Source organism: Arachis stenosperma, chromosome 7 (assembly GCF_014773155.1).
Source record: "Arachis stenosperma cultivar V10309 chromosome 7, arast.V10309.gnm1.PFL2, whole genome shotgun sequence".
In the NCBI taxonomy this organism is placed as follows: Eukaryota; Viridiplantae; Streptophyta; class Magnoliopsida; order Fabales; family Fabaceae; genus Arachis; species Arachis stenosperma.
In genome coordinates this window covers 23,096,462-23,119,139 of record NC_080383.1, presented here as the reverse complement: position 1 = coordinate 23,119,139, position 22,678 = coordinate 23,096,462, and the positions used below count along the sequence as shown (strand labels likewise).

The window sequence follows — 22,678 nt, the reverse complement described above, 5'->3', positions numbered from 1 at the left end:
GTTTTCTTTTTGGTGGTTTAGAGTCTTTTAGTTGAGTCTAGTTCATATTCTAAGTTTGGTGTCAATTGCATGCTTTTTGTTTTTCTTTTAAATTTTCGAAATTTTCTTGTTCTTAGTCCCTTTTTGATTCTTAAAAGTTCTAAGTTTGGTGTCCTCTTTGTGTTTTTCTCTCTAAAATTTTCGAAAAAAAATTGTGTTTGATCTTCTAAAATTTTAAGTTTGGTGTTCTTTTGTGTTTTTCTCTTTCCTCTTTTTAAAAATCAAATCTTTTTCATAAAAATTTTTCAATCATATCTTCTTAATTGCTGTTTTCAAAATCTTTCTCTTTACTAATTGATTCAGTTCTCAATTTGCTTTGATCTTATTTTACTTTTCATTTTCGAAATTTTATTTTATTTTCCTGTTGATTTTCGAATTTTTTTTAGAAAAATCTCTTTTTGTTTTTAATTTTTTTTCGGTTCTTTCAAAAAAAAAAAAAAAAAAAAATAATAATAATAACAATAAATAAATAAACAAAATTCATCTCTTTGCAATTATTCTCATTTCCCTTTTGTCTATTATGGACTCAAGTGGAATTAACCAGTCCAAAAGGACTCTGGGGTCCTATGCCAACCCCAGTACAGCTGCATATGGGAGTAGCATCTGTATACCTCCCATCAAAGCAAGCAGCTTTGAGCTAAACCCTCAACTCATTATCATAGTGCAGCAAAATTGCCAGTATTCCGGTCTTCCAGAGGAAGAACCTACTGAGTTTCTGGCACAGTTCTTACAAATTGCTGACACAATACATGATAAAGAGGTAGATCAGGATGTCTACAGACTGTTACTGTTTCCATTTGCTGTAAAGGATCAAGCAAAAAGGTGGTTAAATAACCAACCTACAGCAAGCATAAAGACATGGAAACAGTTATCAGAAAAATTCCTGAATCATTTTTACCCTCCAAAAAGGATGACACAGCTAAGGCTGGACATCCAAGGCTTTAAACAAGAGGATAATGAATCCCTTTATGATGCCTGGGAGAGGTATAGAGGTATGCTAAGAAAATGTCCCTCTGAAATGTTTTCAGAGTGGGTACAGTTAGACATTTTCTACTATGGGCTTACAGACAGAGCTCAGATGTCTTTAGACCACTCAGCTGGTGGCTCTATACACATGAGAAAAACAATTGAAGAAGCTCAAGAGCTTATAGACACTGTTGCTAGAAACCAATACTTGTATTCTAGCAATGAGCTCGTTCCAAAGGAGGAGGTCATGGCATTAGTCACTGATCCTAATCCTCAGGAACAGATGAATGAGCTCAGTCAACAATTGCTCCTGATGACAGAACAGTTAGCAGAATTTAAAGAAATGCTCCATGATACTAAGGTTGCTAACAAGAGCATAGAACTGCAGTTGAATCAAGCAAAACAGCAAATATCTAAACAAATAACAGAAGAATGTCAAGCAGTTCAACTGAGGAGTGGGAAAACACTGAAAGCCACTGCTCAAAAGAGCAAGAAGTCAATTAAGGAACAGTTGACAGAGGATGACCAAGCCACTGTTCAAAATCCCTCTGAGGACATTGAGAGCCCAGAGAGGAATATTGGCGTTCAAACGCCAGAAAGGGAAGGGAACTTGGCGTTAAACGCCCATTCCTTGCCCAGTTCTGGCGTTCAAACGCCAGAAAAGGGGAAAAGCTGGCGTTTAACGCCCAAATTCCTCCCAATCCTGGCGTTCAAACGCCCAAGGAGAATCAGGCACCTGAGGGTCCTGATGATTACTCCCCTAACAAGGCTTCTTCAACCATTTCTGTAAGGAATAAACCTGCAGCATCTAAGGTTGAAGAATATCAAGCCAAGATGCCTTATCCTCAGAAACTCCGCAAAGCGGAACAGGATAAGCAATTTGCCCGCTTTGCAGACTATTTAAGGACTCTTGAAATAAAGATTCCTTTTGCAGAGGCACTTGAGCAAATACCTTCTTATGCTAAGTTCATGAAAGAGATCTTAAGTCATAAGAAGGATTGGAGAGAAACTGAAAAAGTGTTTCTCACTGAAGAATGCAGTGCAGTCATTCTAAAAAGCTTACCAGAAAAGCTTCAAGATCCTGGAAGCTTTCTGATACCATGCACATTGGAAGGCACTTACACCAGGGTGGCCTTATGTGATCTTGGAGCAAGTATTAATTTAATACCTGCATCCACTATCAGAAAGCTTGGGTTGATTGGAGAAGTCAAACCAACCAGGATATGCCTCCAACTTGCTGATGGTTCCATTAAACACCCATCAGGCATAATAGAGGACATGGTTGTCAAGGTTGGACCATTTGCCTTTCCAACTGACTTTGTGGTGCTGGAAATGGAGGAGCATAAAAATGCAACTCTCATTCTAGGAAGACCTTTCCTAGCAACTGGACGAACTCTCATTGATGTACAAAAGGGAGAAGTAACCTTGAGAGTCAATGAGGATGAGTTCAAGTTGAATGCTGTAAAAGCAATGCAGCATCCAGACACACCAGAGGACTGCATGGGCGCTGACATTATTGACTCTCTGGTAGAAGAGATCAATATGGCTGAAAGCCTAGAATCAGAGCTTGAGGACATCTTCAAAGATGCTCAAACTGATCAGGAAGCGCCAGAGGAGGCAATGGAATTTTCGAAAATTCCTCAGGAGGAAGATAAGCCTCCTAAGCCTGAACTCAAACCATTACCATCATCCCTGAAATATGCATTTCTGGGAGAGGGTGACACTTTTCCAGTGATTATAAGCTCTGCCTTAAATTCACAGGAAGAGGAAGCACTAATTAAAGTGCTAAGAACACACAAGACAGCTCTTGGGTGGTCCATAAGTGATCTTAAGGGCATTAGCCCAGCCAGATGCATGCACAAGATCCTATTGGAGGATAATGCCAAACCAGTGGTTCAACCACAAAGGAGGCTAAATCCTGCCATGAAGGAGGTGGTGCAGAAAGAGGTCACTAAATTACTAGAGGCTGGGATTATTTATCCTATCTCTGATAGCCCCTGGGTGAGCCCTGTCCAAGTTGTTCCCAAAAAGGGAGGCATGACAGTGGTTCATAATGAAAAAAATGAACTGGTTCCTACAAGGACAGTCACAGGGTGGCGCATGTGTATTGACTACAGAAGACTCAATACAGCCACCAGAAAGGATCATTTTCCTTTACCATTCATAGACCAAATGCTAGAAAGACTAGCTGGTCATGATTACTACTGCTTTTTGGATGGCTATTCAGGCTACAACCAAATTGCAGTAGACCCTCAGGACCAAGAGAAAACAGTATTCACCTGCCCTTCAGGCGTGTTTGCCTACAGGAGAATGCCTTTTGGTCTGTGCAATGCACCTGCAACCTTTCAGAGGTGCATGCTCTCTATCTTCTCAGATATGGTAGAGAAATTTCTGGAAGTCTTCATGGATGACTTTTCAGTATATGGAGACTCATTTAGCTCCTGTCTTAACCACTTATCACTTGTCCTGAAAAGATGCCAAGAGACTAACCTGGTTTTAAACTGGGAGAAATGTCACTTTATGGTGACTGAAGGAATTGTCCTTGGGCACAAAATTTCAAGCAGGGGAATAGAGGTGGATAAGGCAAAGGTAGAGGTAATTGAAAAATTACCACCACCTGCCAATGTTAAGGCAATCAGAAGCTTTCTGGGGCATGCAGGATTCTACAGAAGGTTTATTAAGGATTTTTCGAAAATTGCTAAACCTCTGAGTAACCTGTTAGCTGCTGACACACCATTTGTGTTTGATACACAGTGTCTGCAGGCATTTAAGACCCTGAAAGCTAAGTTGGTCACAGCACCAGTTATCTCTGCACCAGACTGGGCATTACCATTTGAATTAATGTGTGATGCCAGTGATCATGCCATTGGTGCAGTGTTGGGACAAAGGCATAACAAACTTCTGCATGTCATTTACTATGCTAGCCGTGTTCTAAATGATGCACAGAAAAATTACACAACCACAGAAAAAGAGTTGCTTGCAGTGGTTTATGCCATTGACAAGTTTAGATCCTACTTGGTGGGATCAAAGGTGATTGTGTACACTGACCATGCTGCTCTTAAATACTTACTCACAAAGCAGGATTCAAAACCCAGGCTTATCAGATGGGTATTGCTTCTGCAAGAGTTTGATATAGAAATAAGAGACAGAAAAGGGACAGAAAATCAAGTGGCTGATCATCTGTCCAGGATAGAGCCAGTAGCTGGGGCGTCCCTCCCTTCTACTGAAATCTCTGAGACTTTCCCAGATGAGCAACTCTTTGCTATCCAGGAAGCTCCATGGTTTGCAGACATTGCAAACTATAAAGCTGTGAGGTTCATACCCAAAGAGTACAGTCATGTGCAGAGAAAGAAACTAATTTCAGATGCCAAGTACTACCTTTGGGATGAGCCATATCTCTTTAAGAGATGTGCTGACGGAGTGATCCGCAGGTGTATACCCAGAAAGGAAGCACGAAAGATCCTATGGCACTGCCATGGATCACAGTATGGAGGACATTTTGGAAGTGAGCGAACAGCCACTAAAGTTCTCCAGTGCGGCTTCTACTGGCCTACTCTCTATAAAGATTCCCGAGAGTTTGTGCGTAACTGTGACAGTTGCCAAAGAGCTGGTAACCTGCCTCACGGATATGCCATGCCTCAACAAGGGATATTAGAGATAGAGCTGTTTGATGTATGGGGAATTGACTTCATGGGGCCATTCCCACCATCATACTCAAACACTTACATTCTGGTGGCAGTGGAATATGTATCCAAGTGGGTAGAAGCAATTGCTACACCCACTAATGATACCAAGACTGTGCTGAAATTCCTCCAGAAAAACATTTTCAGCAGGTTTGGCGTCCCCAGAGTGCTAATCAGTGATGGAGGCACTCATTTCATCAATAAACAGCTATACTCTGCTATGGTTAGATATGGAATCAGCCATAAAGTGGCAACTCCGTATCATCCACAGACAAATGGGCAAGCTGAAGTCTCTAACAGAGAGCTAAAAAGAATCCTGGAACGGACTGTGATGTCCCGAAGAAAGGATTGGGCAAGGAGCTTGGATGATGCTCTGTGGGCATACAGAACAGCATTCAAGACCCCTATAGGCACCTCTCCATACCAATTGGTGTATGGGAAGGCCTGCCATTTGCCTGTGGAACTGGAACATAAAGCCTACTGGGCAACCAGATTCCTAAACATGGATGCACAGTTAGCTGGTGAGAAAAGACTGCTCCAGCTAAATGAGCTAGAGGAGTTCAGACTCAATGCCTTTGAAAATGCTAAAATCTATAAGGAAAAGGCAAAGAAATGGCATGACAAGAGATTGTCAAACAGAGTCTTTGAGCCAGGACAAAAAGTTCTGCTCTTCAACTCTAGGCTCAGACTGTTTCCAGGAAAACTCAAATCCCGTTGGAGGGGTCCATATGTGATTACAAAAGTGTCACCATATGGATATGTTGAGCTTCAGGATATTGATTCTGACAGTAAGTTCATTGTTAATGGACAGAGGATCAAGCACTATCTTGAAGGAAATTTTGAGCAGGAATGCTCAACACTGAGACTTGAGTGATTCTCAGTGAAAGTCCAGCTAAAGACAGTAAAGAAGCGCTTGCTGGGAGGCAACCCAGTCATAAGAAAGGTGTATGAATTGTTCTTACAGAGGCAAGTATCAAAAATGAAGGAATTCACAGAGTTACAGAAGGATTCAGCTCAAAAAGCAGAGAAAATGAGCTTACTGGCGAAAAAAAACGCCAGTAAGGGGCATTTTGGGCGTTAAACGCCAGAATGGGCACCATTCTGGGCGTTTAACGCCAGGAATGGTACCTTTCTGGGCGTTAAACGCCAGAATGGGCACCATTCTGGGCGTTTAACGCCAGGTGTGCAGCATCACTGGGCGTTCAGAAAAACGCCCAGTGAGGAAGGTTTTCTGGCGTTTAACGCCAGCCAGGGTACCTGGCTGGGCGTTAAACGCCCAAAGAGGGTAACAATTGGGCGTTAAACGCCAGAATGGGTGCCATTCTGGGCGTTTAACGCCAGCTTGGTGGGAGGACCAATTTTTCGTTTTCAACTCAATTTTTTTAAACTTTCCTTTTCTTACCCAATCTTTTCTACATAAATGCACTTCAACCTTTCATCATTCACTTTCAAATCTCCACAAATCAAAACCATTCTTCAAATCTATTTCAAAATAATCTCAAATTTTCTTCAAAAACTCACCCTTTTCTCAAACTTTTTCAAAATCTTTTCAAATTTCCTTTCAAATCTCTTTTTTTTTCGAAAATCTCTTCCCCACTCTATAAAGGAACGTCCCTCACCCCTCCTTCCTCACACCATTCGAATTTTCTCTCTCTCTCTCTCTTCTCTTCTTTCTTTTCTTTTTGCTTGAGGACAAGCAAAACCTCTAAGTTTGGTGTGTTTTTCCGTGATCACTAAGCCAAGATCATGGCTCCTAAGGGAAAACAAACCAACTCAAGAGGAAAGAAAGAGACTAATCCAAAGAATATTTGGAATGAAGAGAAGTTCTTAACCAAAGAACATGAAGACCATTATCACAAAATAATGGGTCTGAGATCAGTGATCCCGGAAGTTAAATTTGATCTGAAAGAAGATGAATATCCGGAGATCCAAGAGCAAATTCGAAACAGGGGTTGGGAAGTTCTGACCAATCCTGAGACAAAGGTTGGAAGGAACATGGTTCAGGAATTCTACTCAAATCTGTGGCTGACAGATAAGCAAAGAATGACTGGAACCGCTTACCATACCCACAAAACCATGGTCAGAGGGAAAGTTATGTACTTCCATCTGGACCAAATAAGAGAAATCTTCAAACTACCTCAACTACAAGATGATCCTGACTCCTTCAAAAGGAGGATGGTGAGAGTAGATAAAGGGTTGGATCAAATCCTAGAGGACATATGCCTCCCTGGGACTAAGTGGATAACCAATTCAAAGGGTGTCCCAAACCAACTCAAGAGGGGAGACCTCAAGCCAATTGCAAGAGGTTGGCTAGATTTTATTGGGCGTTCCATATTACCCACTAGCAACCGTTCTGAGGTCACCATCAAAAGAGCAGTGATGATTCATTGCATCATGCTTGGAAAAGAAGTGGAGGTTCATCATGTGATTGCTTGTGAGATCTACACAATAGCAAATAAAAACTCCACTGAAGCCAAACTAGCTTACCCAAGCTTGATTTCCAAGCTCTGTAAAGAGGCTGGGGTGAAGATGGGGTAGATGAGTTCATACCCACTGAACACCCAATCACCAAGAAGTCAATGGAAGGACAAGTGCAAGACAACTCCATCAAGAGGAGGGCGCAGGAATTCCTCCCTGAATTCCCAAGAATTGACTACTGGTCCAGCCTAGAAGCATCTATTAATAAGCTGCAAGAGACTATGGAGCAACTGAAGGAAGAACAGCAGAATCAGAACTGCATGCTCTGCAAATTGCTGAAGGAACAAGAGAAGCAGGGGCGTGAGATTCAAGAGATGAAACGCCAAAAGCTCTCCTCTCAAGTTGAGGGAGCATCCACTTCTCAAAATCAAGGTTGTTGAGTCCTAACTCTGTGAACACCTCTATCATTAGGAGCCTATTTTTGCGTTTTTCTTGTTTTGTTTTCCATTCCTATTTTTTTATTTTTTATATCTATATTTGAGTCTTGATCTTAGTTAATAATTAATAAAATTTGAGTTTATGCCTTAAAGTTATGAATGTCCTATGAATCCATCACCTCTCTTAAAAGAAAAATGCTTTAATCACAAAAGAACAAGAAGTACAGGATTTCAAAATTTATCTCTGAAGCTAGTTGAATTAGTTTGATGTGGTGACAATACTTTTTGTTTTCTGAATGAATGCTTGAACAGTGCATATGTCTTTTGAATTTGTTGTTTTAAGAATGTTAAATTTGTTGGCTCTTGAAAGAATGAGGAGAAAGAGAACTGTTATTGAGGATCTGAAAAATCATCAATTTGATTCTTGAAGCAAGAAAAAGCAGTGAAAAAAAAAAAAAAAAGAGAGAAAGAAAAAAAAAAAAAGAAAAGGAATAAAGTGGTGATCCAAGGCAATAAGAGTGTGCTTAAGAACCCTGGACACCTCTAATTGGGGACTTTAGCAAAGCTGAGTCACAACCCAAAAAGGTTCACCTAATTATGTGTCTGTGGCATGTATGTATCCGGTGGTAATACTGGAAGACAGAGTGCTTTGGGCCACAGCCAAGACTCATACACTGGCTATGTTCAAGAATCAATATACTTAACTAGGAGAATCAATAACATTATCTGAGTTCTGAGTTCTTATAGATGCTAATCATTCTGAACTTCAAAGGATAGAGTGAGGTGCCAAAACTGTTCGGAGACAAAAAGCTACTAGTCCCGCTCATCTAATTGGAGCTATGTTTCTTTGATATTTTGGAGTCTATAGTATATTCTCTTCTTTTATCCTATTTTGATTTTCAGTTGCTTGGGGACAAGCAACAATTTAAGTTTGGTGTTGTGATGAGCGGATAATTTGTATACTTTTTGGCATTGTTTTTAGTATGTTTTTAGTATCTTTTAGTTAGTTTTTAGTATATTTTTATTAATTTTTAATTAAAATTCACTTTTCTGGACTTTACTATGAGTTTGTGTGTTTTTCTGTGATTTCAGGTATTTTCTGACTGAAATTGGAGGTTCTGAGCAAAAATCTGATCCAGAGACTGAAAAGGACTGCAGATGCTGTTGGATTCTGACCTCCCTGCACTCGAAGTGGATTTTCTGGAGCTACAGAAGCCCAATTGGCGCGCTCTCAACGGCATTGGAAAGTAGACATCCAGGGCTTTCCAGCAATATATAATAGTCCATACTTTGTCCAAGATTTGATGGCCCAAACCCGCGTAGCAATCCGGCCTCAGAAATTCCAGCGTTAAACGCCGGAACTGGATTAAAAGTTGGAGTTAAACGCCCAAACTGGCACCAAAGCTGGCGTTTAACTCCAGAAAAGGTCTCTACACGAATTTCCTTGATTGCTCAGCCCAAGCACACACCAAGTGGGCTAGGAAGAGGATTTTTCTGTCATTTACTCATTTCTGTAAACCTTAGGAGACTAGTTTACTACATATAGGACCTTTTTACATTGTAATCAGTACCGAATGCTACTCTAAGACATTGTACACGTTTCTTCCACAGTATGAGTCTCTAAACCCCATGGTTGGGGGTGAGGAGCTCTGCTGTGTCTTGATGGATTAATGCAATTACTACTGTTTCTTATTCAATCATGCTTGCTTCCATTCTAAGATAACACTTGTTCTTAATCCGGATGAATGTGATGATCCGTGACAATCATCATCATTCTCAACCATGAACACGTGCCTGACAAGCACCTCTGTTCTATCTTAGATTGAGTAGTTATCTCTTGGATTCTTCTGAGTCTTCGTGGTATAGGCAGGACCTGATGGCAGCATTCAAGAGAATCCGGAAGGTCTAAACCTTGTCTGTGGTATTCTGAGTAGGATTCAATGATTGAATGACTGTGACATGCTTCAAACCTGTAATCTACTGGGCGTTAGTGACAGACGCAAAAGAGTGATTCTATTCCGGTAGAGGAGGGAACCAAACCGGTGATTGGCGGCACTGTGACAGAGTGCTCTGCATTAGCTTTCACTGCGCGGATGGGAGGTAGCTGCTGACAACAGTGAGACCCTACACGAGCTTGCCATGGAAGGAGACATGCGTGTTTGATGAAGAAGACAGTAGGAAAGCAGAGATTCGGAAGATGGAGCATCTCCAAACCTCAACCCATTCTCCATTACTGCAGTACAAGTAACTATTACATGTTCTTTTGCTTCTTACAATCAATCCTGATACTTTCTAATCTCCTAACTAAGATTTACAAGATAACCATAGCTTGCTTCAAGCCGACAATCTCCGTGGGATCGACCCTTGCTCACGCAAGGTATTACTTGGACGACCCAGTGCACTTGCTGGTTAGTTGTGCGGGATTGCAAAAGTGTTATTGCAATTTCGTGCACCACCAACTAAAATTAATTATTTGATTGGTCCCTAACAATTAATTCCGTTAGTCACTTAGGTCCTTGGCTCCGTCAACTCTAACGGAAGACAAAATGATCCCTGACAACTCTAACAAGGAACAAAATGATTCCTTACAACTCTAACAAGAGACGAAATGATCCCTTACCCCTTTATTCGAAAAGGACGCTATTCTTCCCCAATTTTTATCATATCTCGTATAACCCTAACATTCATACTCTCTTTCTTCACCTTCACAGTCTTTTGTTCCATCTTTTCCTTCCTTTTCTTTACCTCCAAGATTAAGCCATGGTGTAATTGCCACACGTGTCTCACCTACCTCAACATTTCATGGACCACACACTTTCTAAATCTCTATGACTGGTACATCCACCTCCTCTGTGATGAGCGGATAATTTATACGCTTTTTGGCATTGTTTTTAGGTAATTTCTAGTAGGATCAAGCTACTTTTAGGGATGTTTTCATTAGTTTTTATGCAAAATTCACATTTCTAGACTTTACTATGAGTTTGTGTTTTTCTATGATTTCAGGTATTTTCTAGCTGAAATTGAGGGACCTGAGCAAAAATCTGATTAAGGCTGACAAAGGACTGCTAATGTTGTTGGATTTTGACCTCCCTGCACTCGAAATGGATTTTCTGGAGTTATAGAACTCTAAATGGCGCGCTCTTAACTGCGTTGGAAAGTAGACATTCAGGGCTTTCCATCAATATATAATGGTCCATACTTTGTTCGAGGTTAGATGATGCAAACTGGCATTCAACGCCAGTTTCATGCTGCATTCTGGAGTAAAACGCCAGAAACACGTCACAAACCAGAGTTAAACGCCAAAAACACGTTACAACTTGGCGTTTAACTCCAAAAGAAGTCTCTACACGTGTAAAGCTCAAGCTCAGCCCAAGCACACATCAAAGTGGGCCCCAGAAGTGGATTTCTGCATTTAGACTTATTTCTGTAAACCCTAGTAACTAGTCTAGTATAAATAGGACATTTTACTATTGTATTAGACATCTTGGTATCTATCTTTGGACGTTTAGTTCTTAGACTTTGGGGGCTGGCCATTCGGCCATGCCTGAACCTTGATCACTTATGTATTTTCAACGGTGGAGTTTCTACACACCATAGATTAAGGTGTGGAGCTCTGCTGTACCTCGAGAATTCATGCAATTACTATTGTTCTTCTATTCGATTCAAGCTTATTCTTATTCTAAGATATTCGCTGCACTTCAACCTGATGGATGTGATGATCCGTGACACTCATCATCATCCATCCTTATGAACGCATGCTTGACAACCACTTCCGTTTTACCTTAGACCGAGCGTGTATCTCTTGGATTCCTTAATCAGAATCTTCGTGGTATAAGCTAGAACCCTTTGGCGGCCATTCTTGAGAATCCGGAAAGTCTAAACCTTGTCTGTGGTATTCCGAGTAGGATTCAGGGATTGAATGACTGTGACGAGCTTCAAACTCGCGATTTTTGGCCGTAGTGACAGACGCAAAAGAATCAATGGATTCTATTCTGACATGATCGAGAACCGACAGATGATTAGCCGTGCTGTGACAGAGCATTTGGACCATTTTCACTGAGAGGATGGGAAGTAGCCATTGACAACGGTGATGCCCTACATACAGCTTGCCATAGAAAGGAGTAAGAATGATTGGAGGATGATGAGTGGATAATTTGTACGCTTTTTGGCATTATTTTTAGTATGTTTCTAGTAGGATTTAGTTAGTTTTTAGTATATTTTTATTAGTTTTTAGTTAAAATTCACTTTTTTGGACTTTACTATGAGTTTGTGTGTTTTTCTGTGATTTCAGGTATTTTCTGGCTGAAATTGAGGGACCTGAGCAAAAATCTGATTCAGAGACTGAAAAGGACTGCAGATGCTGTTGGATTCTGACCTCCCTGCACTCGAAGTGGATTTTCTGGAGCTACAGAAGCCCAATTAGCGCGCTCTCAATGGCGTTGGAAAGTAGACATCCTGGGCTTTCCAGCAATATATGATAGTTTATACTTTGCCCAAGATTTGATGGCCCAAACCGGCGTGCAAAGTCACCTTCAGAATTCCCAGCATTAAACGCCGGAACTGGCACCAAAGTGGGAGTTAAACGCCCAAACTGGCACAAAAGCTGGCGTTTAACTCCAAGAGAAGTCTCTACACGAAAATGCTTCAATGCTCAGTCCAAGCACACACCAAGTGGGCCCGGAAGTGGATTTTTATGTCATTTACTCATCTTTGTAATTCTTAAGCTACTAGTTCCCTATAAATAGGACCTCTTACTATTGTATTTTCATCTTTTGATCACTTTAGATCTCTAGATCATCTTCGGACATCTAGTTCTTAGATCACTGGGGGCTGGCCTCACGGCCATGCCTAGACCTTGTTCTTATGTATTTTCAACGGTGGAGTTTCTACACACCATAGATTAAGGTGTGGAGCTCTGCTGTACCTCGAGTATTAATGCAATTACTATTGTTCTTCTATTCAATTCAGCTTGTTCTTATTCCAAGATATTCATTCGCACTCAAGAACTTGATGAATGTGATGATTATGTGACACTCATCATCATTCTCACTTATGAACAAGTGACTGACAACCACTTCTGTTCTACAAGCAAACAAGGCTCTAATGTTTATCTCTTGGGTTCTTTAACCAGAATCTTCGTGGTATAAGCTAGAATTGATGGCGGCATTCAAGAGAATCTTGAAGGTCTAAACCTTGTCTGTGGTATTCTGAGTAGGATTAAATGATTGAATGACTGTGACGTGCTTCAAACTCGCGATTGTGGGGCGTTAGTGACAGACGCAAAAGAATCACTGGATTCTATTCCGACATGATCGAGAACCGACAGCTGGATAGCCGTGCCGTGACAGGGTGCGTTGAACATTTCCACTGAGAGGATGGGAGGTAGCCACTGACAACGGTGAAACCCTTGCATACAGCTTGCCATGGAAAGGAGTAAGAAAGATTGGATGAAGACAGTAGGAAAGCAGAGAGACGGAAGGGACAAAGCATCTCCATTCGCTTATCTGAAGTTCTCACCAATGAATTGCATAAGTATCTCTATCTTTATCTTTATGTTTTATTCATCATCTATACCCATTTGAGTCTGCCTGACTAAGATTTACAAGGTGACCATAGCTTGCTTCATACCAACAATCTCCGTGGGATCGACCCTTACTCGCGTAAGGTTTATTACTTGGACGACCCAGTGCACTTGCTGGTTAGTTGTGCGGAGTTGTGATAAAGAGTTGAGATTGCAATGAGCGTACCATGATTGATGGCGCCATTGATGATCACAATTTCGTGCACCAAGTTTTTGGCGCCGTTGCCGGGGATTGTTTCGTGTATGGACAACTAACGGTTCATCTTGTTGCTTAGATTAGGTATTTTTCTTCAGAGTTCTTAAGAATGAATTCTAGTGTTTCAAGGTGATGTTCTTACCATCACCAAAGCTGATTGATTCTCATCAATTTAGCTCTTGATTGCAATGTCCTGCTGAAGCTTGGCTATCCATGTCTAAATCCTTTAGACTAAAAGCTTTAGACTAACATTGCATGATTCCTGGAATTCTCATTAAGAATTTTGATACCTTTATTTTCTTTTTCCACTTAATTTTCGAAAAATCCAAAAAAAAAATTACAAAATCATAAAAACCAAAAATATTTTATGTTTCTTGTTTGAGTCTAGTGTCTTATTTTAAGTTTGGTGTCTTGCATGCATTGTTTATTTGATCTTGGTTCTATTTTCAAGTCAATAATACAGAAGAACTGAAGATTCAGTACATGCAGCAGAGGAATTATACAGAAAAAGTTGGGCGTTCAAAACGCCCAGTGAAGAAGGCAGACTGGCGTTTAAACGCCAGCCAGGGTGCCTGGTTGGGCGTTTAACGCCCAAAAAGGTAGAGCATTGGGCGTTAAACGCCAGAATGTGCACCATTCTGGGCGTTTAACGCCAGGATGGCACAAGAGGGAGGATTTTGTTTTCAAATCAATTTTTTCCAAGTTTTCAAAATTTTTCAAAATCAAATCTTTTTTTTCAATCAAATCTTTTTCAAAATCAATTTCTTTCCTTTTTCAAAGATACTTGCTAACAATTAATGATTTGATTCAACATTTCAAGTATGTTGCCTTTTCTGTTGAGAAAGGTTTAATGTTTGAATCATATCTTTTCTTGTTAGGCAAGTCATTAATTTTTAAAATCAAATCTTTTTAAAATTGTTTTTCAAATCATATCTTTTTAATCACATCTTTCTCAAAAAGGTTTTCAATCATATCTTTTTCAAAATCTTTTTCAAAATGTTTTTCAAAATCTTTTACTTAATTTTCGAAAATTTCTTCCTCTCTTCTGACATCCTTCTATTTATGGAGTACCACTCCTTCTCAATGCACAATTCGAACTCTATCTCACTAAGTTCGAATTCTTCTCCCTCTTCCTTCTATTTTTCTTTTTCTCTGACACCTCAAGGAATCTCTATACTGTGACATAGAGGATTCCATATTTTCTTATTCTCTTCTCTTTCATATGAGCAGGAACAAAGACAAAGGCATTCTTGTTGAAGCTGACCCTGAACCTGAAAGGACCTTGAAGCGAAAGCTAAGAGAAGCTAAGGCACAACTCTCTATAGAGGACCTGACAGAAATCTTCAAAGAAGTAGAACCCATGGCAGCCGAAAACAACAACAATGCCAACAATGCAAGGAAGGTGCTGGGTGACTTTACTGCACCTACTCCCGACTTCTATGGGAGAAGCATCTCTATCCCTGCCATTGGAGCAAACAACTTTGAGCTTAAGCCTCAATTAGTTTCTCTAATGCAACAGAATTGCAAGTTCCATGGACTTCCATTGGAAGATCCTCATCAGTTCTTAGCTGAATTCTTGCAAATCTGTGACACTGTCAAGACTAATGGGGTTAACCCTGAGGTCTACAGACTTATGCTATTCCCTTTTGCTGTAAGAGACAGAGCTAGGACATGGTTGGACTCACAACCTAAAGAAAGCCTAAACTCTTAGGAAAAGCTAGTCAATGCCTTCTTGGCAAAGTTCTTTCCACCTCAAAAATTGAGTAAGCTTAGAGTGGAAGTCCAAACCTTCAGACAGAAGGATGGAGAATCCCTCTATGAAGCTTGGGAAAGATACAAACAATTTATCAGAAAGTGTCCCTCTGACATGCTTTCTGAATGGAGCATTATAGGTATTTTCTATAATGGTCTCTCTGAACTATCCAAGATGTCTTTGGATAGCTCTGCTGGAGGATCTCTTCATTTGAAGAAGACGCCTGCAGAAGCTCAAGAGCTAATTGAAATGGTTGCAAATAACCAATTCATGTACACTTCTGAAAGGAATCCTGTGAACAATGGGACAAATCAGAAGAAAGGAGTTCTTGAGATCGATACTCTGAATGCCATATTAGCACAGAACAAGATATTAACTCAGCAAGTCAATTTAATTTCTCAAAGTCTGTCTGGAATGCAAAATGCACCTGGCAATACTAAGGATGCTTCATCTGAAGAAGAAGCTTATGATCCTGAGAACCCTTCAATGGAAGAGGTGAATTACATGGGAGAACCCTATGGAAACACCTATAATTCTTCATGGAGAAATCATCCAAATCTCTCATGTAAGGATCAACAGAGACCTCAACAAGGTTTCAACAACAATGGTGGAAGAAACAGGTTTAGCAATAGCAAGCCTTTTCCATCATCTTCTCAGCAATAGACAGAGAATTCTAAGCAGAACCACTCTGACTTAGCAACCATGGTCTCTGATCTAATCAAAACCACTCAAAATTTCATGACTGAAACAAGGTCCTCCATTAGGAACTTGGAGGCACAAGTGGGAAAGCTGAGCAAGAAAGTTACTGAACTCCCTCCTAGTACTCTTCCAAGCAATACAAAAGAAAATACAAAAGGAGAGTGCAAGGCCATCAACATGGCCAAATTTGGAGAGGAGGAAGAGGCAGTGAACGCCACTAAGGAAGACCTCAATGGGCGTGCACTGACCTCTAATGAGTTCCCTAATGAGGAACCATGGGAATCTGAGGCTCACACTGAGACCATAGAGATTCCAATAGATTTACTTTTGCCATTCATGAGCTCTGATGAGTATTCTTCCTCTGAAGAGGATGAGTATGTCACTGAAGAGCAAGTTGCTAAATACCTTGGAGCAATCATGAAGCTAAATGACAAGTTATTTGGAAATGAGACTTGGGAGAACAAACCTCCTTTGCTCACCAAAGAACTGGATGACTTGTCTAGGCAGAAATTACCTCAAAAGAGACAAGATCCTGGGAAGTTTTCAATACCTTGTACCATAGGCACCATGACCTTCAAGAAGGCTCTGTGTGACTTAGGGTCAAGTGTAAACCTCATGCCTCTCTTTGTAATGGAGAAGCTAGGGATCTTTGAGGTACAAGCTGCAAGAATATCACTGGAGATGGCAGACAATTCAAGAAAACAAGCTTATGGGCTTGTAGAGGATGTTCTGGTAAAGGTTGAAGACCATTACATCCCTGCTGATTTCATAGTCCTAGAGACTGGGAAGTGCATGGATGAATCTATCATCCTTGGCAGACCCTTCCTAGCCACAGTAAAGGCTGTGATTGATGTTGACAGAGGAGAATTGATCATTCAAGTGAATGAAGGATCCTTTGTGTTTAAGGCTCAAGGATATCCCTCTGTCACCATGGAGAGGAAGCATGAAGAGCTTCTCTCAAAGCAGAGTCAAACAGAGCCCCCACAGTCAAACTCTAAGTTTGGTGTTGGGAGGCCACAACCAAACTCTAAGTTTGGTGTTGAACCCCCACATTCAAACTCTAAGTTTGGTTTTGGGAGGTTCCAACATTGCTCTGAGTATCTGTGAGGCTCTATGAGAGCCCTCTGTCAAGCTACTGACATTAAAGAAGCGCTTGTTGGGAGGCAACCCAATGTTATATTTTATCTATTTTCCTTTGTTATTTTATGTTTTCTTTAGGTTGATGATCATGAGAAGTCACAAAATCCATTGAAAAAGCAAAAACAAAATGAAAAACAGGAAGAAAAACAGCATACCCTGGAGGAAGAACCTACTGGCGTTTAAACGCCAGTAAGGCTAGAAGATGGGCGTTTAACGCCCAGTCTGGCACCATTCTGGGCATTTAACGCCAGAAAGGGGCACCAGACTGGCGTTAAACGCCAGAAAAGGGCAAGCACTTGGCGTTAAACGCCAGAAATGGGCACCAGCCCGGCGTTTAACGCCAGAATTGGCTCAAAATGCATTTTTGCATGCCATTTGGTGCAGGGATGACTTTTTCTTGACACCTCAGGATCTGTGGACCCCACAGGATCCCCACCAACCCCACCACCCTCATTCTTCTTCACCCATTCACCAATCACCTCAATACCTCTTCCCCAAAAACCCTTCACCTATCAAATCCCATCTTTCTCTTCACCACTCACATCCATCCTTCATAAAACCCCACCTACCTCACCATTCAAATTCAAACCACTTTCCCTCCCAAACCTACCCATAATGGCCGAACCCTACCCCTCCCCTCACCCCTATATAAACCCATCTTCACTCCTTCATTTTCACACACCCTAAACACTACTTCTTCCCCCTTTGGCCGAACCACATAGCCTCCTCCATCTCCTCTATTTTCTTCTTCTTCTACTCTATTCTTTCTTCTTTTGCTTGAGGACGAGCAAACCTTTTAAGTTTGGTGTGGTAAAAGCATTGCTTTTTGTTTTTTCCATAACCATTTATGGCATCCAAGGCCGGAGAAACCTCTAGAAAGAGGAAAGGGAAAGCAAAAGCTTCCACCTCCGAGTCATGGGAGATGGAGAGATTCATCTCAAGGGTGCATCAATACCACTTCTATGAAGTTGTGGCCTTGAAGAAGGTGATCCCCGAGATCCCTTTCAAACTCAAAAAGGGTCAACTTTGATCAAAGGTTGGACCAAGTCCTCATAAACATTTGTGAAGAGGGCGCTCAATGGAAGAGAAACTCAAGAGGGAAGCCGGTTCAACTGAGAAGACATGACCTCAAGCCCATCACTAAGAAAAGGATGGAGCAAAACAAGAGATCCCACTCATCATGAAATCCCTGAGATGCCTCAAGGGATACACTTTCCTCCACAGAACTATTGGGAGCAAATCAACACCTCCCTAGGAGAATTGAGTTCCAACATGGGACAACTAAGGGTGGAGCACCAAGAACATTCCATCCTCCTCCATGAAATTAGAGAAGATCAAAGAATCATAAGAGAGGAGCAACAAAGGCAAGGAAGAGACATTGAGGAGCTCAAGCACTCCATAAGATCTTCAAGAGGAAGAACAAGCCGCCATCACTAAGGTGGACCCGTTCTTTAATCTCCTTGTTCTTTACTTTCTTGTTTTTCAAATTTTCATGCTTATGTTTATCCATGTTTGTGTCTTGTGATCATTAGTGTCTTAGTGTCTATGCCTTAAAGTTATGAATGTCCTATGAATCCATCACCTTTCTTAAAATGAAAAAAAAAAGTTCTTAATTGAAAAAGAGAAGAATTGCAGGAATTTTGAATTTTATAACAGATTAATTATTTTGATGTGGTGGCAACACTTCTTGTTTTCTGAATGTATGCTTGAACAGAGCATATGTCTTTTGAATTTGTGGTTCATGAATGTTAAAATTGTTGGCTCTTGAAAGAATGATGAAAAAGGAGACATGTTACTGAGGATCTGAAAAATCATAAAAAATGATTCTTGAAGCAAGAAAAAGCAGTGAATTCAAAAAAAAAAAAAGAGAAATAGAAAAGAGAAAAAGAAAGAAATAAAGTTGTGATCCAAGGCAAAAAGAGTGTGCTTAAGAACCCTGGACACCTCTAATTGGGGACTCTAGCAAAGCTGAGTCACAATCTGAAAAGGTTCACCCAATTATGTGTCTGTGGCATGTATGTATCCGGTGGTAATACTGGAAGACAGAGTGCTTTGGGCCACGGCCAAGACTCATTAAGTAGCTGTGTTCAAGAATTATCATACTTAACTAGGAGAATCAATAACACCATCTGGATTCTGAGTTCCTAAAGAAGCCAATCATTCTGAATTTCAAAGGATAGAGTGAGATGCCAAAACTGTTCAGAGGCAAAAAGCTAAAAGCCCCGCTCATCTAATTAATAATGATCTTCATAGATGTTTTTGGAATTCATTGCATATTCTCTTCATTTTATCTTATTTGATTTTCAGTTGCTTGGGGACAAGCAACAATTTAAGTTTGGTGTTGTGATGAGCGGATAATTTATACGCTTTTTGGCATTGTTTTTAGTATGTTTCTAGTAGGATTTAGTTAGTTTTTAGTATATTTTTATTAGTTTTTAGTTAAAATTCACTTTTTTGGACTTTACTATGAGTTTGTGTGTTTTTCTGTGATTTCAGGTATTTTCTGGCTGAAATTGAGGGACCTGAGCAAAAATCTGATTCAGAGACTGAAAAGGACTGCAGATGCTGTTGGATTCTGACCTCCCTGCACTCGAAGTGGATTTTCTGGAGCTACAGAAGCCCAATTGGTGTGCTCTCAACGGAGTTGGAAAGTAGACATCCTGGGCTTTCCAGCAATATATGATAGTCCATACTTTGCCCAAGATTTGATGGCCCAAACTAGCGTTCAAAGTCACCTTCAGAATTCCCAGCGTTAAACGCCGGAACTGGCACCAAAGTGGGAGTTAAACGCCCAAACTGGCACAAAAGCTGGCGTTTAACTCCAAGAGAAGTCTCTACACGAAAATGCTTCAATGCTCAGCCCAAGCACACACCAAGTGGGCCCGAAATTGGATTTTTATGTCATTTACTCATCTTTGTAATTCTTAAGCTACTAGTTCCCTATAAATAGGACCTCTTACTATTGTATTTTCATCTTTTGATCACTTTAGATCTCTAGATCATCTTCGGACATCTAGTTCTTAGATAACTGGGGGCTGGCCTCACGGCCATGCCTAGACCTTGTTCTTATGTATTTTCAACGGTGGAGTTTCTACACACCATAGATTAAGGTGTGGAGCTCTGCTGTACCTCGAGTATTAATGCAATTACTATTGTTCTTCTATTCAATTCAGCTTGTTCTTATTCCAAGATATTCATTCGCACTCAAGAACTTGATGAATGTGATGATTATGTGACACTCATCATCATTCTCACTTATGAACAAGTGACTGACAACCACTTCTGTTCTACAAGCAAACAAGGCTCTAATGTTTATCTCTTGGGTTCTTTAACCGGAATCTTCGTGGTATAAGCTAGAATTGATGGCGGCATTCAAGAGAATTCGGAAGGTCTAAACCTTGTCTGTGGTATTCTGAGTAGGATTCAATGATTGAATGACTGTGACGTGCTTCAAACTCGCGATTGTGGGGCGTTAGTGACAGACGCAAAAGAATCACTGGATTCTATTCCGACATGATCGAGAACCGACAGCTGGATAGCCGTGCCGTGACAGGGTGCGTTGAACATTTCCACTGAGAGGATGGGAGGTAGCCACTGACAACGGTGAAACCCTTGCATACAGCTTGCCATGGAAAGGAGTAAGATGGATTGAATGAAGACAGTAGGAAAGCAGAGAGACGGAATGGACAAAGCATCTCCATTCGCTTATCTGAAGTTCTCACCAATGAATTGCATAAGTATCTCTATCTTTATCTTTATGTTTTATTCATCATCTATACCCATTTGAGTCTGCCTGACTAAGATTTACAAGGTGACCATAGCTTGCTTCATACCAACAATCTCCGTGGGATCGACCCTTACTCGCGTAAGGTTTATTACTTGGACGACCCAGTGCACTTGCTGGTTAGTTGTGCGGAGTTGTGATAAAGAGTTGAGATTGCAATGAGCGTACCATGATTGATGGCGCCATTGATGATCACAATTTCGTGCACCAGAGGAAGACAGTAGGAAAGCAGAGATTCAGAAGGGACAAAGGATCTCCATACACTTATCTGAATTTTCCACCAAGGATTTACATAAGTATCTCTTTCATCTATTTTATGCTTTATTTATTATTATTTTCGAAAACCATTATAACCATTTAAATCCGCCTAACTGAGATTTACAAGATGACCATAGCTTGCTTCATACCAACAATCTCCGTGGGATCGACCCTTATTCACGTAAGGTATTACTTGGACGACCCAGTGCACTTGCTGGTTAGTTGTGCGGAGTTGTGACAAAGTGTGATTCACGTTTGAGAGCTCCAAGTCTATTGGTGCCATTGTTGATGATCACAATTTACGCACACCACTCTGCACTTCACCCACCAGAAGCATCTACTTCCACGTCGTCGATAACATCGCCTCTAACCCCGACAACGTCCACGACATCCTCAAGACCAAGTTCCACAACTACCCCAAAGGCACGCCTTTCTCCACTCTTTGGCAAGCAATATAAATTGTTGGACATTACGACATCATGAGAAGATTATCCTTCGACATCATATGCAAATTCTCATTTGAAATAGACATTGAGTGCTTCATTCCTTCTTTCCCGAAGTCCAAGTTGGCAGACAGTTTCGACCTCGCATCCAAGCTATCAGTACAATGAGCAATGTCGCCGTTGCCGCTCATATGAAAACTGAAGCGATTACTGAAGATTGGTTTGGAGAAGAAGCTGAAGGAAGCGATCGAAATGGTGGACAATGTGGTCATGGAGTTGATAGGGCAGAGGAGGAGGGAGATGGCAACGACGACGACAGGTCTTGACAAAACAGACTTGCTGTCTAGATTCATGGGATCCATCAAAGACGACAAGTAGTTGAGAGACATTGTCATTAGTTTTCTGAGTATGAATTGGTTGAGAACAAGTTGAGGATTTTTTTTCTTGTGAACATTGAAGTTGTAGAGTGTGCACTGTGTAGCTTGAAGTTACAGTGTTAAACTACTAGTGTTATGCGAGAAATGATGGAAATTGGGAGAGAACAGTGTCATTTTCGAATAGAGGAGATGAGGGACTATTTTGTCCCATGTTAAAGTTGTCAGGGACTATTTTGTCCTCCGTTAGAGTTGACGTTGTAAAGGACCTAAGTGACTGACGAAGTTTATTGTTAGGGACCAATCGAGTAATTAATTTTAGTTGGGGACTAAAGTGTCTGGTCTGAAATTCTTTGAGGACCAAAATTGGTATATACTCTAAAATCTGATAGTCTATATAAATATAGCACATTCAAATGATTCAATAAATATATAATTATTGTGTTTATTTTAGACATTCCCGTGGATCATTATTTTGTTTTCAATAATGCTCTGCATCCATGTAAAAAATACATGGATGTTTTCCAAGTCTTTTTTACTATACGTGCCTCCTCCAATCTCCTAATCGTTTGTGATTCACGCACTACATTTTTCTTTCTTCTTCTTCTTCTTCTTCTTCTTCTTCTTCTTCTTCTTCTTCATCTTCTGCTCCTCCTCCTCCTCCTCCTCCTCCTCCTCCTTCTCCTTCTCCTTCTCCTTCTCCTTCTCCTTCTCCTTCTCCTTATTCTTCTTCTTCTTCTTCTTCTTCTTCTTCTTCTGCTTCTGCTTCTCCTTCTCCTTCTCCTTCTCCTTCTCCTTCTCCTTCTTCTTCTTCTTCTTCTTCTTCTTCTGCTCCTCCTCCTCATCCTCCTCCTCATCCTTCTTCTTCTTCTTCTTCTTCTTCTTCTTCTTCTTCTTCTTCTTCTTC

At 40.7% G+C, this 22,678-nt stretch overlaps 1 non-coding gene across 1 annotated transcript; it reads right to left on the bottom strand.

Moving 5' to 3' along the window:
• Positions 1-15,085: 15,085 nt before the first annotated feature.
• LOC130942338 (small nucleolar RNA R71) lies at positions 15,086-15,193 on the bottom strand. The gene has a single exon (XR_009070912.1). It is a non-coding gene; the product is annotated as a small nucleolar RNA R71 (small nucleolar RNA).
• Positions 15,194-22,678: the final 7,485 nt, after the last annotated feature.